The following is a 19,526-nucleotide window of genomic DNA, read 5'->3' as shown; positions in this document are numbered from 1 at the left end:
CGGGCAGGGGTTGATTTGCCTGGGGTCACTCACTCGAGGAGGCAGTGCCCGCGCTGGGAGGAGAGCCCAGCCCTAAACCCGGGCTCCCTTCTGCTCCGCACCTATTGAGCGTCTGGGATCACACGGACTAGAGCGGGGTGGCTCAGCGCGGAACCCCGGTTGTGGGCAGCGCGGCTGAGCCGGAGGGGTGACCGCGCCGCTCCCCGTTCGGGGGAGGAGGGAGCCCAAGCTGCAGCCTCCCGGTTGCGGCGGCAGGTGGCGCTGGCGGCTGTCGTGCTGGGCCCCAGGGAGCCCCGCGTGTGCGAGCGGGGCAGGAGGCGGCGCTCGGCAGAACTTGATCCGCTCTGCGGAGTCCGAGTTGGGGCTGTCGCTTGGCGGCAGCAGCAGGAGGCGGCGGGTTCCGGCTCCAGCCCCGGGCGGAGGCGCTGAGCGGAGCAGACGGCAGCCGCGGAGGAGGTAGGAGCCGCCACCCCTTTCCCCGCGCCGGGCAGCGCCGCCCCCGGGAGCCCCCTGCCCCCGCGCCGGGCTCCCCGGGCACCGCCGCCACCGCGCGTCCTGCTCCGGGCAGCCTCTTCCCCAGTGGGCACCCGCGGCTCCGCGCCCCCCTCCCGGGCACCACCGCTGCTGGGCACCCCGGCTCCCCGCTGCGGGCACCCAGCTCCGCGCGGACCCTTCCCCGCACCCGCTCCGGCCGCCGCCGCCGAGGTCCCCTTGCCCTCTGCTTTGCCTGGCGGGAGCCACCGCGGTGTGTGACCCGCTGGGCTCCTCAGCTCCCTGGGTCCCGGCCGGAGCAGCCGGGGTGGGGCGGGGCGGCCCCTGCTCTTCCTCCTCCTCCTCCGGGGTGGGCTCGGGCTGCGCCCGGCGCTCCCTCTAGGGGTAGTGTCACTTCCCCCAGTGCTGGGCAGCTCGCCCGGCGCCAGCGTGGGGCGCCCGCGTAGCCCAGTCCCCTTAGGGGCAGTCGGTAGCCGCGCTCCGGCTCGGATGAGTCTCCAGCAGCCTGGACTGGGAGCTGCTAGCGCGGCGGGGTCTGGTTCGCAAAGGGTCCCGTAGGTACTGCTATCCATTAATTAATAATAACAGTGCAGCGGCTCTCCAGCGACATCCCCAGCGCAAAGAGATGGGGTGAGATTTTCAGAAACTACAGAGCTACCAAACAAGGTGTTTACAGCCCCAAAGTTTATCCTGCTGTAACCCCCCCCCCAACAAATTCCTCCCTTTTGGCATTGAAGATTAAGCTGTGACAGCCCATTGAGGTTTAGTGGCCTTGTCTTCACTCGGGAAAATGTGTGTTCTTACCTTGACATAAGGAAGACAAGGCAGTTTGTAGCTTTCACTCATGCCAGCTGATGCAGAGTTTATCTCAACCTGCCAACACATCTAAAAACTACAAACTGCCATCTCCTTGCTAGGATTTCCCTTTGTTACCATGTGTTAGCTAACAAAAGGTGAGAGCGCATTTTTTTTTAAATTGTGCATTAGCCAATGAGATTTAGCCCCCTAAATTCCTAAGGCTATGTCTGTACAGCCACCGGCAGCAGTCGTCCCTGTCCCAGTGGACAGTCTTGGGTTTGTGGTAGCCAGTATAGACAGCGCTTTGAAGTTGTGGCTGGGTGTGGAGCTGGGACCAGAGCAGCAACTTCAGAGCTGTCTGTGCAGCTATTTTTAGAATGCCATTAAGCTACAAGCCCTACTAGCTGGAGTCTCTCAGCCCAGGCTGGGAGGTTTGCTTCTGTGGACTGTGTAGACATACCCAAAGTCATTTTACCCATTGGCTTTGTCTGCATGGGAAAGTTTGTCAGTATAATCTAAAGCGTGACTTTACACCTATATGGTTATCCTGGTATGACCTCCCTTTGTGGACACTAACTTTGGGATGAGAATGGCTTTTTTTCAGTTCAGTCTGTTGCTTGTGGTGGGGTAACAAGTAAACCGAAAAAAGTTACTCTTGCCAGAATAAATGTTTCAGAGTAGCAGCTGTGTTAGTCTGTATCCGCAAAAAGAATAGAAATACTTGTGGGACCTTAGAGACTAGCAAATTTATTTGAGCATAAGCTTTCGTGGGCTACAGCCCACTTCATCGGTTTCATGCAGTGGAAAATACAGTAGGACGATGTTATATACACAGAGAACATGAAACAATGAGTGTTACCGTATGCACTATAATGAGAGTGATCAGTTATAAACTATTTCCCCATGTTTATTCCCCCCCCCCCCCGTTCCTCACACGTTCTTGTCAACTGTTGTAAATGGCCCAACTTGATTATCACTACAAAAGTTTTTTTTCCTCTCCTGCTGGTAATAGCTCACCTTAACTGATCAATCACGTTATAGTATGTATGGTAACACCCATTGTTTCATGTTCTCTGTGTATATAAAATTGTCCTACTGTATTTTCCACTGCATGCATCCGATGAAGTGGGCTGTAGCCCACGAAAGCTTATGCTCAAATAAATGTTAGTCTCTAAGGTGCCACAAGTACTCCCGTTCTTTTTGCAGAATAAATGTGCAGGGAGGTATAATTAGTAAAACTTCTTTATAGACAATTCTTTAGGTGTTTTTGAAAATTGTACCCTAAAATTTGCTGATTAGAAGTTAAGCTTCTAAGCATCTAAATCGAAATTAGGAGTCCAAGTCACGTAGGTGACTGAAAATTTTACCCCTAGCTTGTCACTTGCCAGTCTGAATGGTCTGTTGGTGGCAGCATCCCAGGCAAGTAACTTTTTTAAAATGGCTAAATAAATAAGTAATATTAATAGTAAAAAATAGAATAATCCCTCAAAATGGCAAAGGCTAGACAGAATTGCCCCCTTGACACTTGATTTGTCTGCTTCCCTCACAAGTGTCTGTGCTTTCTTCCATACCATCCTTAGCGCATGGAATAGTCCTCCCTGAACTGATCTATAAGGTGGCTCCACTCTCCTTTAAATTCTTTCTCAAGACCCACTTGTGCCATGATGCCTCTAAGAAATTAGCCAGCCAATGGCTAGCTGGACACTTAGGCCTCAATCCTGGAAATCTTAATTTTATGCATGTAGGTACAGTACACCCTGGGTATAATGAGCCCTTTGGGATCCAAGCCATTTGTTAGTTATAGCCAGAGGTTTATTATGGGGAGGTGAATTACCTGCACCAATGGGAGAACGCTTCCTGTTGGCATAGGTAGTGTGTATTTTGAAGCGCTGCACCATTTTCAGTGTATACATATGTGACTGGGGTCCTAATGGGGAGCCAACTGTGGTCACTCAATTAGGGTGAACTGCAAAGAATGGGGCAGACAGTTCCCATAAAGCTGGTGGATATTCCAATGCATTTACCAAACCAGCATAAAACTGCTTCTTTATTACCTCACTGGTTACTCAGAAGTCCAAACAACACAGTTCCCTTAAAGTGATCCAGCCTCAGGCCTCCATCCGGGTACCCACGTCAAATATGATGAAAATTTCTGTAAATCTTATTTCATCATATTAAAAAAAAAAAAGGTTCTACCAATCCCAAAGGATCGGACACATTACCTCCCAGTTTAATGAATGTTTCAGATCTTACCCAAATTCACGCTACAGCCAGTTCTTATTAAGTAAAATCTAAAGGTTTATTTATAAAAAGAAAGAAAGGTGAGAGTTAAAATTGGTTAAAGGAATCAATTACATACAGTAATGGCAAAGTTCTTGGCTCAGACTTGTAGCAGTGATGGAATAAACTGCTGGCTTAAGTCAAGTCTCTGGAGTACATTTACGGCTTGGATGGGGCATTCAGTCCATTGTTCAGAGCTTCAGTCTGTAGCAAAGTTCCTCCAGAGGTAAGAAGCAGGATTGAGAACACAATGGAGATGTTCCCAGGACCTTTTATAGCTTTTGCCACATGGAGGGCATCCCATTGTTCTTACTGTGGAAAATTATAGCAACAAGATGGAGTTCGGAGTCACATGGGCAAGTCACATGTTCATGCCCCATTTCCCTTAGTCATTGCAGGAAGCCATTACCTACATTCCAGACAGCACATTTGCATGACAGTCCACTCGATGTAGATGGGTGTCTCCCATAATCCATTATCAACCAAGTATTTCTTGATGAGCCACTTAATTTGAACAGTCCCTCCAAGATGTGCTGGGTGTTACCCTATGGGTGTTACAAACAATTGAAATCCAAGTATAGAGCCAATACTTAACTTCACATACAAAATGATACATGTATACAGATAGCATAATCAGAACCAGCAAGTCATAACCTTTTCATAGACGCCTCACTCTACAACGTATGTACAATATTTGCTGCAAATGTATAACAGTGGCTGCAACAATGATCTATATCGTCATAATTTAATCAGATACCGTCACAACATACCATTAGCTATGATATGTTTTTAAGTAGTGTAGTATGTCAGGTGTCAATTTTTAAAAAAAATTCAATCTTTGTGAAGTTCGCTGCCTTTAATGTATTTAAGGAAAGTCCACTTTTTTTCAGCGTACAGAAACTTCATCCTAATTTTTTTTTTGTTTAGAAAAGACTTTTTGATTTTTATTGAATCTCCCTTGAAATTTCTTGTGTTGTGCATATACTGGGTCCTTTATAGAACGTAACAGTTTTACATGGGGCCCTACCAAATTCACGGTCCATTTCGGTCAATTTCACAGTCAGAGGATTTTTTAAAAAGTAAATTTCATGATTTCGGCTAGTTAAATCTGAAATTTCGTGGTGTTGTAGTTGTAGCAGTCCTGACCCAAAAAGGAGTTGTGGGTGCGGGGGTGTCACAAGGTTATTGTAGGGATTGGGTTGTGATACTGCTACCCTTATTTCTGCACTGCTGCTGGTGACGATTCTGCCTTCAGAGCTGGGCAGTTGGAGAGTGGCGACTTCTGGCCGGGAGCCCAGCTTTGAAGGCAGAGCCCCCGCCAGCAGCACTGCAGAAGTAAGAATGGCATGGTATAGTATTGCCACCCTTACTTATGTGCTGCTGCCTGCAGAATGGGGCCTTTAGTCAGCAGCTGCTGCTCTCCGGCCACTCAGCTCTGAAGGCAGCAGCACAGAAGTAAGTGTGGCATGGTACAGTATTACCACCCTTACTTTTGTGCTGCTGCTGGTGGGGCGCTGCTTTCAGAGCTGGGCACCTGGCCAACAGCCACTGCTCTCTGGCCGTCCAACTCTGAAGGCAGCACAGAAGTAAGGGTGGCAATACCACGATCCTCCTAAAATAACCTTGCAACCTCCCTGCAACTCTCTTTTGGGCCAGGACCCCCAATTTGAGAAATGCTGGTCTCATAGAATCATAGAATATCAGGGTTGGAAGGGACCCCAGAAGGTCATCTAGTCCAACCCCCTGCTCAAAGCAGGACCAAGTCCCAGTTAAATCATCCCAGCCAGGGCTTTGTCAAGCCTGACCTTAAAAACCTCTAAGGAAGGAGATTCTACCACCTCCCTAGGTAACGCATTCCAGTGTTTCACCACCCTCTTAGTGAAAAAGTTTTTCCTAATATCCAATCTAAACCTCCCCCATTGCAACTTGAGACCATTACTCCTCGTTCTGTCATCTGCTACCATTGAGAACAGTCTAGAGCCATCCTCTTTGGAACCCCCTTTCAGGTAGTTGAAAGCAGCTATCAAATCCCCCCTCATTCTTCTCTTCTGCAGACTAAACAATCCCAGCTCCCTCAGCCTCTCCTCATAAGTCATGTGCTCTAGACCCCTAATCATTTTTGTTGCCCTTCGCTGGACTCTTTCCAATTTATCCACATCCTTCTTGTAGTGTGGGGCCCAAAACTGGACACAGTACTCCAGATGAGGCCTCACCAGTGTCGAATAGAGGGGAACGATCACGTCCCTCGATCTGCTCGCTATGCCCCTACTTATACATCCCAAAATGCCATTGGCCTTCTTGGCAACAAGGGCACACTGCTGACTCATATCCAGCTTCTCGTCCACTGTCACCCCTAGGTCCTTTTCCGCAGAACTGCTGCCTAGCCATTCGGTCCCTAGTCTGTAGCGGTGCATTGGATTCTTCCATCCTAAGTGCAGGACCCTGCACTTATCCTTATTGAACCTCATCAGATTTCTTTTGGCCCAATCCTCCAATTTGTCTAGGTCCTTCTGTATCCTATCCCTCCCCTCCAGCGTATCTACCACTCCTCCCAGTTTAGTATCATCCGCAAATTTGCTGAGAGAGCAATCCACACCATCCTCCAGATCATTTATGAAGATATTGAACAAAACGGGCCCCAGGACCGACCCCTGGGGCACGCCACTTGACACCGGCTGCCAACTAGACATGGAGCCATTGATCACTACCCGTTGAGCCCGACAATCTAGCCAGCTTTCTACCCACCTTATAGTGCATTCATCCAGCCCATACTTCCTTAACTTGCTGACAAGAATGCTGTGGGAGACCGTGTCAAAAGCTTTGCTAAAGTCAAGGAATAACATGTCCACTGCTTTCCCTTCATCCACAGAGCCAGTTATCTCGTCACAGAAGGCAATTAGATTAGTCAGGCATGACTTGCCCTTGGTGAATCCATGCTGACTGTTCCTGATCACTTTCCTCTCCTCTAAGTGCTTCAGGATTGATTCTTTGAGGACCTGCTCCATGATTTTTCCAGGGACTGAGGTGAGGCTGACTGGCCTGTAGTTCCCAGGATCCTCCTTCTTCCCTTTTTTAAAGATGGGCACTACATTAGCCTTTTTCCAGTCATCCGGGACTTCCCCCGTTCGCCACGAGTTTTCAAAGATAATGGCCAAGGGCTCTGCAATCACAGCCGCCAATTCCTTCAGCACTCTCGGATGCAATTCGTCCGGCCCCATGGACTTGTGCACGTCCAGCTTTTCTAAATAGTCCCTAACCACCTCTATCTCTACAGAGGGCTGGCCATCTCTTCCCCATTTTGTGATGCCCAGCACAGCAGTCTGGGAGCTGACCTTGTTAGTGAAAACAGAGGCAAAAAAAGCATTGAGCACATTAGCTTTTTCCACATCCTCTGTCACTAGGTTGCCTCCCTCATTCAGTAAGGGGCCCACACTTTCCTTGGCTTTCTTCTTGTTGCCAACATACCTGAAGAAACCCTTCTTGTTACTCTTGACATCTCTTGCTAGCTGCAGCTCCAGGTGCGATTTGGCCCTCCTGATATCTTTCCTACATGCCCGAGCAATATTTTTATACTCTTCCCTGGTCATATGTCCAACCTTCCACTTCTTGTAAGCTTCTTTTTTATGTTTAAGATCCGCTAGGATTTCACCATTAAGCCAAGCTGGTCGCCTGCCATATTTACTATTCTTTCGACTCATCGGGATGGTTTGTCCCTGTAACCTCAACAGGGATTCCTTGAAATACAGCCAGCTCTCCTGGACTCCCTTCCCCTTCATGTTAGTCCCCCAGGGGATCCTGGCCATCTGTTCCCTGAGGGAGTCAAAGTCTGCTTTCCTGAAGTCCAGGGTCCGTATCCTGCTGCTTACCTTTCTTCCCTGCGTCAGGATCCTGAACTCAACCAACTCATGGTCACTGCCTCCCAGATTCCCATCCACTTTTGCTTCCCCCACTAATTCTACCCGGTTTGTGAGCAGCAGGTCAAGAAAAGCGCCCCCCCTAGTTGGCTCCCCTAGCACTTGCACCAGGAAATTGTCCCCTACGCTTTCCAAAAACTTCCTGGATTGTCTATGCACCGCTGTATTGCTCTCCCAGCAGATATCAGGAAAATTAAAGTCACCCATGAGAATCAGGGCATGCGATCTAGTAGCTTCCGTGAGTTGCCGGAAGAAAGCCTCATCCACCTCATCCCCCTGGTCCGGTGGTCTATAGCAGACTCCCACCACTACATCACTCTTGTTGCACACACTTCTAAACTTAATCCAGAGACACTCAGGTTTTTCCACAGTTTCGTACCGGAGCTCTGAGCAGTCATACTGCTCCCTTACATACAGTGCTACTCCCCCACCTTTTCTGCCCTGCCTTTTCTCCCTTTTCTCACCTTTTCTCCCCTGGGAAATCTGTATCGTATAGGGTAAAAGCACACAAAAGACCAGATTTCACGGTCCGTGACATGTTTTTTGTGGCCGCGAATTTGGTAGGGCCCTAGATTACAGAATTTTTGCCTCTTAATTTCAGTAAAATGTGAGTTCCTTCAAAAGTGGGAGAAAAGAAAGGGTTAAAAGAGATGTTCATAACCATGGCTGTCTGAAGACTGAACTCTTGGCTGATCACTTTATGTAAGTGCTATGAAAACAGAATGACCAAGGGGATGACCTTGTTACTGCCTATTAAGGGACAAGCACCTATTTTCATCCAAAACTTCATCTTTTAAGAAAAAAGAAAAGGAGGACTTGTGCCACCTTAGAGACTAACCAATTTATTTGAGCATGAGCTTTCGTGAGCTACAGCTCACTTCATCGGATGCATACTGTGGAAACTGCAGAAGACATTATATCATCTTTTAAGAATATTTATGCTATAATTCTTTATAGGTGGAGAAAAAAATCTCTGGAGCAAGTAGATCCAGCATTGAGTAGCTGCATGAACTGTCACACATTATAATAAAGTTATTGTGCCAGCATTACAAGAATAATGGGATGCTAGACTAACAGATTTTGGCAATGAGTAGTTTTAATACTGATGTCCTGTTTTGACATCTGTGGAAGGAGGATTAAAGCAGACAGAATTTGTAGTGGGTGGGTGTGAGTGGAATGAAAAGGAAAAGCTTCTTAATTTTAATCTCTTTTCAAAAAGGTGACTAAAAGTAGCACAGAAGGATAAATCATATTAACCTTATCGTAGTGGTTTTTAATTGTAGTCATTTAAATGTTTTGTGTAAACTCAGCATTAGTAAAACACTACTTTAATTTTTATAACAGGCAATATAAAAGTAGGCACAGCTCCTTGTCTCCTAGAGAGTTTCTGCTAGACCATCTCCTCCCCAAATAGAGGGAGTCTGATTTGCTACAAAGGTGCCTATGGCAATACCTCCATAATTAGGGTTACATTCTAGAATGGTCTTAAAATGGGCCATAAATTCCTGCTTTTTGTTTTTTTTTCTTTTCGTAAAAGTAGGTGACCAGTTGGTGTAACATTTTAAGCCCTTTGAATTTTCTCTGCAGCTCTTGTCTGGTTTTTCTTCATAAATTTTTAATAGGAGGTCTTTGAAATGGGGCTGTCTGAAATTTTTCTATGTCAATCTGACTTTTTGTTGTTGACTTTTTCTTTTTAAAACAAGATTGTCCATCTGCACAAAACTTGGCAGGAGGTGGATGCTCTGAGCAGATATGGTGCAGTGGGTAGGCCTTTTTTTATTGGATTTAGGCTTGTTTTTTAGCAGCTGTTTACATTATTATTGAAATCTTACACAAAAGAGAAAGCAGATCTGAGTGATGGAGGCTGGGCGCACAAAATGTTCTCTGTCAGGAGCTACCTTTCCTGTCACTTTATCACATGGTAGAGAGGGGTTTCCTTTGAAGTTGTTGACACACAAGGTTTTCTGCACATCTGTGGATGGAGAAATGGAGAAAATCTTCTCCATTAGCTGCTGCGCTTCTGCCTCCAACACAAGTTCCCACCCTGACTGTAGTGTTACAAAAATCTAGACGATGAATACACAAACAGCTTTGTTAAGAAGCAATTAGGGTTGATACACTCACAACCTACCAGACACTAAATCACAAAAGCAAAGAAATGAAAAGTTAACCAACCTAACGTTATATATCCTCTACTCTTCCCCCACATACCTTACCACAAACACTGTACATCATAGACCAGGAGTGCTTGTGGCACCTTAGTCTCTAAGGTGCCACAAGTACTCCTTTTCTTTTTGCAAATACAGACTAACACGGCTGTTACTCTGAAACCTGTCATCATAGACCAAGCACTGGAAACTTACTTCTGTCCTGTGATTCTCAACCAGGGGGTCCAGGGCCCCTTTGGGGGCCCAAGCAGGTTTCAGGGGGTCCTCCAAGCGGGACCAGCATTAGACTCGCTGGGGCCCAGGGCAGAAGGCTGAAGCCCCACCACATGGGGCTGAAGCCCACGGCCATGAGTCCTGCCACCGGGGTTGAAGCCAAAGCCTGAGCAACTTAGCTTTGGTGGGGCCCTGTGGCGTGGGGCTCCAGCCAATTGCCCTGCTTGCTACCCTGATGCCGGCCCTTTTATATGCAGAAAACCAGTTGTTGTGGCACTGGTGGGCTTTGGAGTTTTTAGAGCATGTTGGGGGGCCTCAGAAAAAGGTTGAGAACCCCTGGCCTAGGACAATACCTTGCGACACTCCCTTTATCATCCTTCTGTTAACAGCAAAACTAGCCTTTCCCACCATAACCGACTACTACACCAAACATCTGCAACTGCTAGTGTTTGGGGAGGTGGGGAATCTGATAAAGGGAGGCAGATTTGTGGGAGGACAAAATGGATGGAGCCTTTTGTAGGTGATACAGGATGGGTTTGGAAACTAGGGTATGAGAAAAATGGCATGGTGCTCTAATGAATGGTTTTGAGTACATTTTGTTACCAAGTGTGGATGCCGCTAGACTATTTTCAGAACGGTACTCAAAGACTCTGAAGTGTCTGTTTAAAAGAAAAATCTTAACACCTCAAACACCCCAGTTTCTCAAATTATCGTTGGAGAGAAGTTTTGACAGGGTTTGGCTGTGTCCACGTTTGCTGGCTGTGTTCAAAACCACTTCAGAAGTTTGAATACAGTTTGCAATCATGACTAATCATGAATTAGTGATGATGGAGCCAGTAAGCAGTAGCGCTGCGTTGATTCACATTCAAAAGGTTATTTATAAAAATACTGTAGCTTGGCTAGAAACCTTTCTCTTTTTAAAAAAAAAAAAAATGCTTAAAACCTGTAGGACATTTTAGGAATACCAAAAGTCTATGTGGAGATTTTAAACCATGGAATTTCTACTTGCAGGTATTTTGAGAGGGACCTGGTAATTATATTGAAATACCATGGAGATTATCTACTAAATCTCATTTTACAGTATGGCTTTTTCTGTGTAGCATCTTTCAGGCAAAATGTATCCTGAAATGCCTTAAAGAAGTAAGTGTAGGTATAAATTACATGGAGGTGGCAAGTATAAATTAAAGCAGTCAATCATAAGGTCAGTAACAGGGTGATAATGACTTAAATTTATATAAAAATGTATATAATCCCTTCTAACCGGAAAGATACCAAATGCTCTCTAAATTATGAATTACTTCATCTGCCATCTATGTGGTGAAACAGTGACTCCTTAGTGAACACTATAACACTACACAACAGTTAAGGGCAGAAAATTATGAATACTTTCTTTTAAAACTGCACAGGGTACTCCAGATAGGCTGATTGTAAGTACCTGGGCCTCAGTTTAATTCAAGTCAGTGAAACTCCATGCAGGAGCATTCATGTGATTCTCTTTGCAGTATCAGGATCTTAGTTTGGAATTTGGCAGCACTCAGGGGTTAGCATTCCTTTTTTGTGTGAAGTGTCACGTGATCTTTGATTATGGCTGCCCGATACCTTGATTTTCGTCTCACTCAGGGAAGAAATTGAGGCATATGCAGAGGAGGTGATGAAAGATGAGACTTGTAGTGTTGGAGTTGATATCTTGGTACATGTCTTATATATATCTAATGGTATTTTAATATACGGCATGTATTTTAAATTTAATTGGTTGATCTTAAGGAGCAAAGATATTTTCATTGTGCTGTATAGTAATGAAATATGAAATATGTGCCAGGCAATCAGATTGAACAGACACAGGAGGTAGAGGCTTGCTCATGCCCAAAGCAGCATCTGACGCTTAGGGCATAAATAGGATTCAGAATCAGATTGGTGGCAAGTTGATTTAAATTTTGATTTATTTTGATTTAAACAAAACAAAATTTCAGGCAACAAGAAGTAAAATTACTTAAACAAGAAGACATGTAGAGATGCTTTAAAATAACTAATTTTTTGAGCTGAAATAATTACGTTTGTTTTCTGACCCAATCAGAAAAGAAGATATTCAATAATGCTGCAGTAAGTAAGCATTACTCAGATGACCCATCTGTTAGATACAGTTTTCAAAACTGCATTAATCAGATGATATAATAGGAATAAAGTCAGCATCACAGAAATTTGTCATAGGATTACTGTGTCCTGTTTTGAAAATAAACCCTATGGCTTTGTCTCAGCATCTGTTTTGATAAATTGCACAACAAACCAGGAGTATTTATGCAGTAGATCATTATCCTGTGCTGATCTTTTTCCATTTGTGTTCTCTTATGAGTGAGATACAGAGGCTGTATTGTATTGTATTCTGTATTGTTAATGATTATTTTAAAGGGACAAACTAATACCAACGCTAATTTTTACCATACTCGCTTCGTTTGACTTTCTTCACATTTTTTTTCTTGGGCTGGCTTACGTTCCCCATGTATTCGGACTTCTGTTTCATGCTACTTGAATTTCTGCTTAATGTTTTGACAGACATTCCCGGTGATGGCAATCTGGCCTATGATTCCTGAAAGGAATTTCTTAGAAATAAATGGAAAAAACAAAACACAAACTATTGTGCAAACATTGAGTTTGCATAGGAAAGCATTTAGAAGTCAGAAGGAGTAAAAATTCAGGTGGACTATCCAACCATCAATCTGCCTGCTAGTGCATACGTTGTCTAATAGCCTTTAATTGAAAGATCCCATGCTATTTCCACAGCTTTGCTTGTTGTACTGTCGTGGGGCTCAACCTGCTTTAAAGTCACACATGCTGTTCCATTGCCATTCCCCCAAGAAAATGTGTCATTCTCTATAGCTATGGAGTGGAATCATCACTGAACTCTATCCCCACTACATGCTCCAGATAAATCTCCAGTGAAACTCTGGGTTGAAGAAAACAGAAGACCCTGCCTGCTCCTAATGCACCACTAGCCCAATGTCAGGTGGGAGGAAGCTAAACTTTCTAAACAGAGTCTGAGCTGTGTTCCTGCAGAGCTGAGATGGGAGTGTGGCTTCAGTATATGCTGCTGCCCATCAATAGCAGCTGAACCCCTGTTCGTTGGGTATTGTGATCATGAAGCTAGAGACCTGTAACTGCTGCGGCAAGATTTTACCGAATTACCTGAAGTGTCTTTGTGGGAAGTGAATCTACACAGTCAGTACGTGAAATTTGCACTGAAAAAATAAATCCTGAAATGCTGGAAGTTAGTTATGTACATTTCTGACAGAAATCATAGATGCTTTAAAACTATAAAAATTGATACTAATGCAATAATAAATCACAGTAGATGTAAAAAAAAAAAAAAAATAGCTGAGGGAAAGAAGGGTGAGCACAGTCTGCTGGGATGGAAAGCCACACTTGCCCAGCTCTTTTGGATAGAGGGGGCAGGAAGCAGTTCTGGCACTTAACTGCTTCAAAGTTTTACCTCAGCTCCATGACATCACAGCATAGATAAAAGTGATGGATAGATAAGTGATCAGGAGACCCATCATTCAAGGAGAGGGAGCAGCCGCCGTAGTAAGAGTAGGACCACAAAAAAAATCTGAAGATGGGAACCAGAAATCCAACCTGGGAAGTACAGAGCGTAGATAATTTTTATTTTTACTGGTTAACACTTTCTGTGCTGTGATATTTCCTGTATTTATCACAGGAAGCACCTCAGTAAAATTAAGTATAAAAGTATGGTGAAAACCTTAGTGACAACTACTGCAGAAGAAAATTGTTTTATTTTGGGGTTAGTGAGAATCAGGTGAACTGTAATGGTTGGATGCTATAGGATTTTAAGCTAGTTGCCAATGAAGGGAAAGGTTTCAGAGTAGCAGCCGTGTTAGTCTGTATTCGCAAAAAGAAAAGGAGTACTTGTGGCACCTTAGAGACTAACCAATTTATTTGAGCATAAGCTTTCGTGAGCTACAGCTCACTTCATCGGAAGGGAAAGTCAGCTAGATGACTGGATGCAAGGTTTGGCTTAAAGTGGTAGGGAAGTTCCAGGCTAATCTGGTGAGTGGACAGAAGAGTTTAGTCAATTACACCTTGAGACATTAAAGGCCAACTGGACTCTCCGCAAATGCATAGATTCTGTGATTGAGGAACAATACACCAAAACAGGGTGGTTTTGTGTACGATAACAATGGATACATCTCCAACCCTAGCTGCCACATAAGGTGTGATATTTAGATTGTGTTACAGAACAGGTGGAGAACAGCTAGAGATACAGGATCACATAGGAGTTCAAAAAAGCCTAAACGACTTAAGAGCACAAGTCACATTGACTTTCTGCAAGATGAGGACACTCTGTAACTTTTATTACAAGCTAGATAAGCAAAAAGAAATGTATTCCTTCATACTAGTACTAATTCAAGTGTTGGACATGGTGCTTGCAGAGAAGTCTGCAAGATTTGATTATTCCAGACAAGCTAAAGATTTTTGTCTCCAGAATTCATGACTGGTCACCATACTTTGACCTAAGTCTGTGACTTGATCACCAGTTAATTCTGGCTGGATCTCTGCAAGACATATCTCCAATGATGTTGTGGGGAGGAGAGTGGGGGCGGGGAGGAATACTGTATTTTCTGTAGAAGAGAATGTAGGGCAACTGGAGTAATGGAAGGCAGAATATGCATGAAAAGGATTAGATAAGGAAACTGCAGATGTGGGGGTGTGTGTGTCTGCCTGTGTCGAGGCGGGATAATAATCCACATCATGAGGGAGGTCTTTCAGCAATTCAAAAGTGTTTAAAAAAATCAACCTTCCCGTGCCCTAGCCTGCAACTTTTTTGAGGTCATAATGTTTTCTGAGCATCCACTGTTTGTGAACTGTGTGTTGTCTGTTTACACTGTTAAGCTCTTAGAAGGCATGGTGGTACAGTTCTGAGTGTATGGCGGCCACTTTGGATTTGAACGTATCAGGGCATGTGTACGCTGCAGAATTAAGTTACGTTGATGTACAGCCACTGCAGTAATTAAATTGATTTTGTATGTCCAAACTAGCTCCTTCTGTTGGTGGTGCAGATCCTTACCAGGAGCACTTGAGCCAGCTGTCAGTGTGAGGCATTGTGGTGCACTGACAGTGAGAGCCCCGCCAACCAGGGCTGACAACTGGAATAGTCAATACAGTGTCTACACTGACACTGTGTCAACCTAACTACACTCATCTAAGTGCTATGCCTCTCGTGGAGGTGGAGTTATTAAGTCGGTGTAGTGGCCGACTTATATTGGCAGGAGCACCATTGCAGTGTAAATGCTTACAGAGTTAGGTTGACGTAAGCTGCCTTACGTCGACTTAACTCTGTAGTATAGACCAGGCCTCAGTCATTCCATATCCACTGGTGCATTATTATAATGTAATTAAATGTGTATATTCTGGGATGTTTGCAGTCAGTCAGGCAGAGTGCATGGGGCCATCACTACTTCTCTGCCTCCTTTCAAGTTCCAAATTAATTTTGAAGTAGCTTTATTAAGAAAGTGATGCTCAATTTAAAAAAAACATTTTTAAAGCAGAAATGTATTTTTACTTCCTTCCACATCCAGATGGCTGAAGGGATTTTTTTAAAATTTTGTTTTCAACCTTTAGAAACCCACCATCTCACTAAATGGGGAAGGGATTACCCTGACATTCTAGCCTTTTCATATGATGTGGTTTATGGAATATAAACATACCAGTTCAGGAAGTATGTAAAGTCTGTGTCTCGTGGGGCCTGCACAGTGAATCCCTGGACAGCTGGGTTATCAGATAGCAATTTGGAAGGAGATGGAAAGAGCAAGAATGAAGTTAGCCCCGAAGCAGTGTTAGGCAGGAAGAGGCACTGCAGGCTGCTCATGCTTAGATTTCACAGCCAGGCTGAATTAGTTGTTAGGAAGGAGTGAAAGGAGCTTTTGGGCCAAAAGGTGACATCTGGTGTCTCACTACTTCTGAGGGAAAGTGGGATCCGGGTGTATGAGGTGGCCAAATGAAGCCTGAGCTAAGAACACCCATTTGTATTTTGTTCTGTGCATGTCTGTCTCTCTCCCCTTGTCTCACCAATAAGTATACTGTGTTCATTAGCACAGTTACCTTATATTAAGGATTTTCTTTAAAGCAAGACCTTTGAGTCCGGTCAGACATAAGCATGGATAATTTGAGCTCCGAAAAGCAATGGTTCAGCAAGTTAAGAGCATGTGAAAATGGGAGGGGTGGGTTGTTAAGGTTGCACGACACTTCCTAATATTATAGTAATAGTTTCTGGCATAGCTGTATAGTACTTTTAATGGGGGCATGCCACAAAGTGTAAAACTAAAGGATTTGTTTATGATCAAAAGTTATTTGAAAACTGTTAAGCTTCATCATTTGACAGATTTGATTATAAAGTAATCTCCTGGCGGGGGGGATGGGGGGCGGGTTAATGTACAATGTATTCTGTGGTCCAGCATCTTCTTTTCCATTGTAAAATGTATTCTAAAATTCTCATTTTGTCTTAAACTTGAACCCATATAAGTCTTAATAGCAACTTCTCCATTTACAGAAATTTTATAGCAGCAGTTTGTAAGTGGTTTTCTGCTGCAGTGATCTAGTTTCTCAGTCTTCATTTTGAAAACCTAAAAATGTGCAGAATCCTTTGAGGTTTTTTTTTAAGGGATAGTCATTTGTACAGGTTTGTGACTGGTTTAGCATAAAATGAATACCCCCAATAGGCTGAAATGTAAATTTAACAGCATATTGGGGGTAGGCAGAGGAGTATGAAGAGAGTAGCAAAAAGTACTTGGCTTCTTTTAAGTTAAAGTGCTAGTGAAACTGTCAGGGTTCATTCCACACTCTGAACTCTAGGGTACAGATGTGGGGACCCGCATGAAAGACCCGTAAGCTTATCCTTACCAGCTTAAGTTAAAAACTTCCCCAAGGTACAAACTTTGCCTTGTCCTTGAACAGTATGCTGCCACCACCAAGCATTTTAAACAAAGAACAGGGAAAGAGACTGCTCGGAGACGTCTTCCCCCAAAATATCCGCCCAAACCCTACACACCCTCTTTCCTGGGGAGGCTTGAGAATAATATCCTAACCAATTTGTTACAAAATCATCAAAGACCCAAATCCCTGGATCTTGGAACAATGGAAAAATCAGTCAGGTTCTTAAAAAAAAAAAAAAAAAAAAAAGGTAAAAATCATCTCTGTAAAATCAGGATAGAAAATACTTTACAGGGTATTCAGATTCAAAACACAGAGGATCCCCCTCTGGGCAAAACCTTAAAGTTACAGAAAACCAGAATAAACCTCCCTCTTAACACAGGGAAAATTCCCACAAAACAAAAGAGAAACTAATCTGCCTTGCCTGGCTTACCTATACTGGTTGCAATATTGGAGACTTGGATTAGGATGGGTTGGAGAAGATGGATTTCTGTCTGGCCTCTCTAAGTCCCGAGGGAAATCAACCAGGTAAACAAAGAACACAAAACAAAAGCCTTCCTTCCCCCAAGATTTGAAAGTATCTTGTCCCCTTATTGGTCCTTTGGGTCAGGTGTCAGCCAGGTTAGCTGAGCTTCTTAACTCTTCACAGGTAACAGGATGTTGCCTCTGGCCAGGAGGGATTTTATAGCACTGTATACAGAAAGGTGGTTACCCTTCCCTTTATATTTATGACAGAAACACACGTGGATACAATGTTTCCTTGTACTTAATGCACTGGTAGTAGATCTTTTGCTGTTTTCTTCTTTTCTTTGTTGAATGCAAGGAGTGTGGATAATGGTTTAATTTTTGTCATCTGCAATAAAAGGAAAAGGAGTACTTGTGGCACCTTAGAGACTAACCAATTTATTTGAGCATAAGCTTCCGATGAAGTGAGCTGTAGCTCATGAAAGCTTATGCTCAAATAAATTGGTTAGTCTCTAAGGTGCCACAAGTACTCCTTTTCTTTTTGCGAATACAGACTAACACGGCTGTTACTCTGAAACCTGCAATAAAAGGATTGCAACAAGTGGCAAGATACTGTATATTTTTTTCCTTAACAGATGTTAAAGAAATAATAGTATGTCTTCGGAAATTCAAAGATTTACAGCAAATATATTGTTTAATTTTGTCATATGGTATGATGACAGACACGTAATGCAAGAAATTTTTCTGAAAAAATTCCCCTATAAATAGGTCTGTAGTGATACTAAAGTCTTCCTTTTGTTTAGTAAAGGTGTACTGGTAAGTAGCTTAAAATGGTATTACTTATTTATCATATTGGCTAAGCTTTTTGTTTGTTTTTCTTAACTAATGGGACTATAAGAAATGTTAATTTTTTAAACTTGAGTGTCCAAAACTAGAAAGTCTGAAATGGCTCAGAGATACTACATCTGTAGATCATTTTCTGAAGCTATGGTTCTTAGTTACTGCTGAAAAATGTAATGAAATGGTATCCATTAGTGTATGAAGAGCCAAATTTTACTATTACTTTGGTGTAAATTGGGATTAAGTCCATTGAAGCCAAGGGATGAATTTAATTTGATTGGAAACCATCAGAATAACTGAAGCTAACTATAAACAGAGCTACAAAACAAGGTACATATGGAATTACTTTTTTACCATACATCTGTAAATTCTAAATTGAAAAAAGTCAATAAATCTACTGTATCATGCACCGTTGCTCCTGTATTTTTGTGCACAAGCTTCTATGCACAGATATAGAAATAAGCATAGTAAGATAACCCAGATACGTCACATTCCATCACCAGTTACTTCTTGGTGATCTTCTATTCATGATCAGCTGCTGCAAAAATAAAACTGCTTTGATCTGGTTTAATGCTTGTAATCATAACAAAAACTATAACGAACACAGACTTAGAATAAATGCATAATAACAGTTCTGTTACACACAGCAATCTCAAGGCTCCCTCACCATCTTTTCCGCTTGCAGCTGTCCTGCTAAAGAACCATGTAAATGGAAAATACTGTAAAATAAATAAATTTTGTATTATAGATGATCTTGATATTGAGATACATATCCTAGATAATTGGCTATTTGATATACAAATTGCATATATGCATAAAGACAGAATTCTAAGTTGAATTGGGGAAGAGTGGGGGGTGGCGGCTAAGCAATTATGTGGGTTTTAAAGTACCTAGAGTTACACAGGCTGTGTCTACACGACAGCTGCAATGCGTCAGTGTAGACAGTACAACGACAGGAGGGGTTCTTCCATTAACTGTAGACAGTTAATCCACCTCTCCAAGAAGTGGTAGCTATGTCGACAGAATAATTCTTTCACTGACCTAGCGTAGTCTGTCCTGGGGATTAGATCAGTTTTACCACATCACTCCAGGTTGTGAATTTTTCACACCCCTGCACAACATAGCTGGGTCGACCTACCTTTTATTGTAGTCCTGGCCACAGACTCTACAGAAGACCAGATTAGAAGGGTGGATTTATGTTTTGTAACATAAATGACAGAGATCAAGGACCTTAGATGGGGATAGAATTATCTGGTGCAAATTAGAGACAAAGGAAATCCATTTGATAGGGTTTTGTTATAGGCCATCTGATGAGAAGGATTATCAGCATGAGTATAATTGGAAATTCAGAGGCCTTGTGGAAAGGGCAAACAAATTCATAATTAGAGAAATCAGTTCAGAATTCAGATCCAGACTT

At 43.4% G+C, this 19,526-nt stretch overlaps 1 protein-coding gene across 2 annotated transcripts in view; it reads left to right on the top strand.

Moving 5' to 3' along the window:
- Positions 1-241: 241 nt before the first annotated feature.
- PXYLP1 (2-phosphoxylose phosphatase 1) overlaps positions 242-19,526 on the top strand; it is a 104,131-nt gene continuing 84,846 nt past the window's right edge. Inside the window, exons 1-2 of one of the 2 annotated variants that reach the window (XM_043522543.1) lie at positions 283-456; positions 11,486-11,555. The gene's annotated coding sequence lies outside the window, so the exon portion shown is untranslated. Of the gene's footprint in view, positions 457-11,485; positions 11,556-19,526 lie in introns of both variants that reach the window. The other variant, XM_037908994.2, reaches the window with a different exon arrangement.

The sequence above is a fragment of the Chelonia mydas genome, chromosome 9 (genome assembly GCF_015237465.2).
Source record: "Chelonia mydas isolate rCheMyd1 chromosome 9, rCheMyd1.pri.v2, whole genome shotgun sequence".
NCBI classification, from domain to species: Eukaryota; Metazoa; Chordata; order Testudines; family Cheloniidae; genus Chelonia; species Chelonia mydas.
The sequence above is the reverse complement of the archived record's forward strand: the minus strand, read 5'-3'. Positions and strand labels throughout refer to the sequence as shown.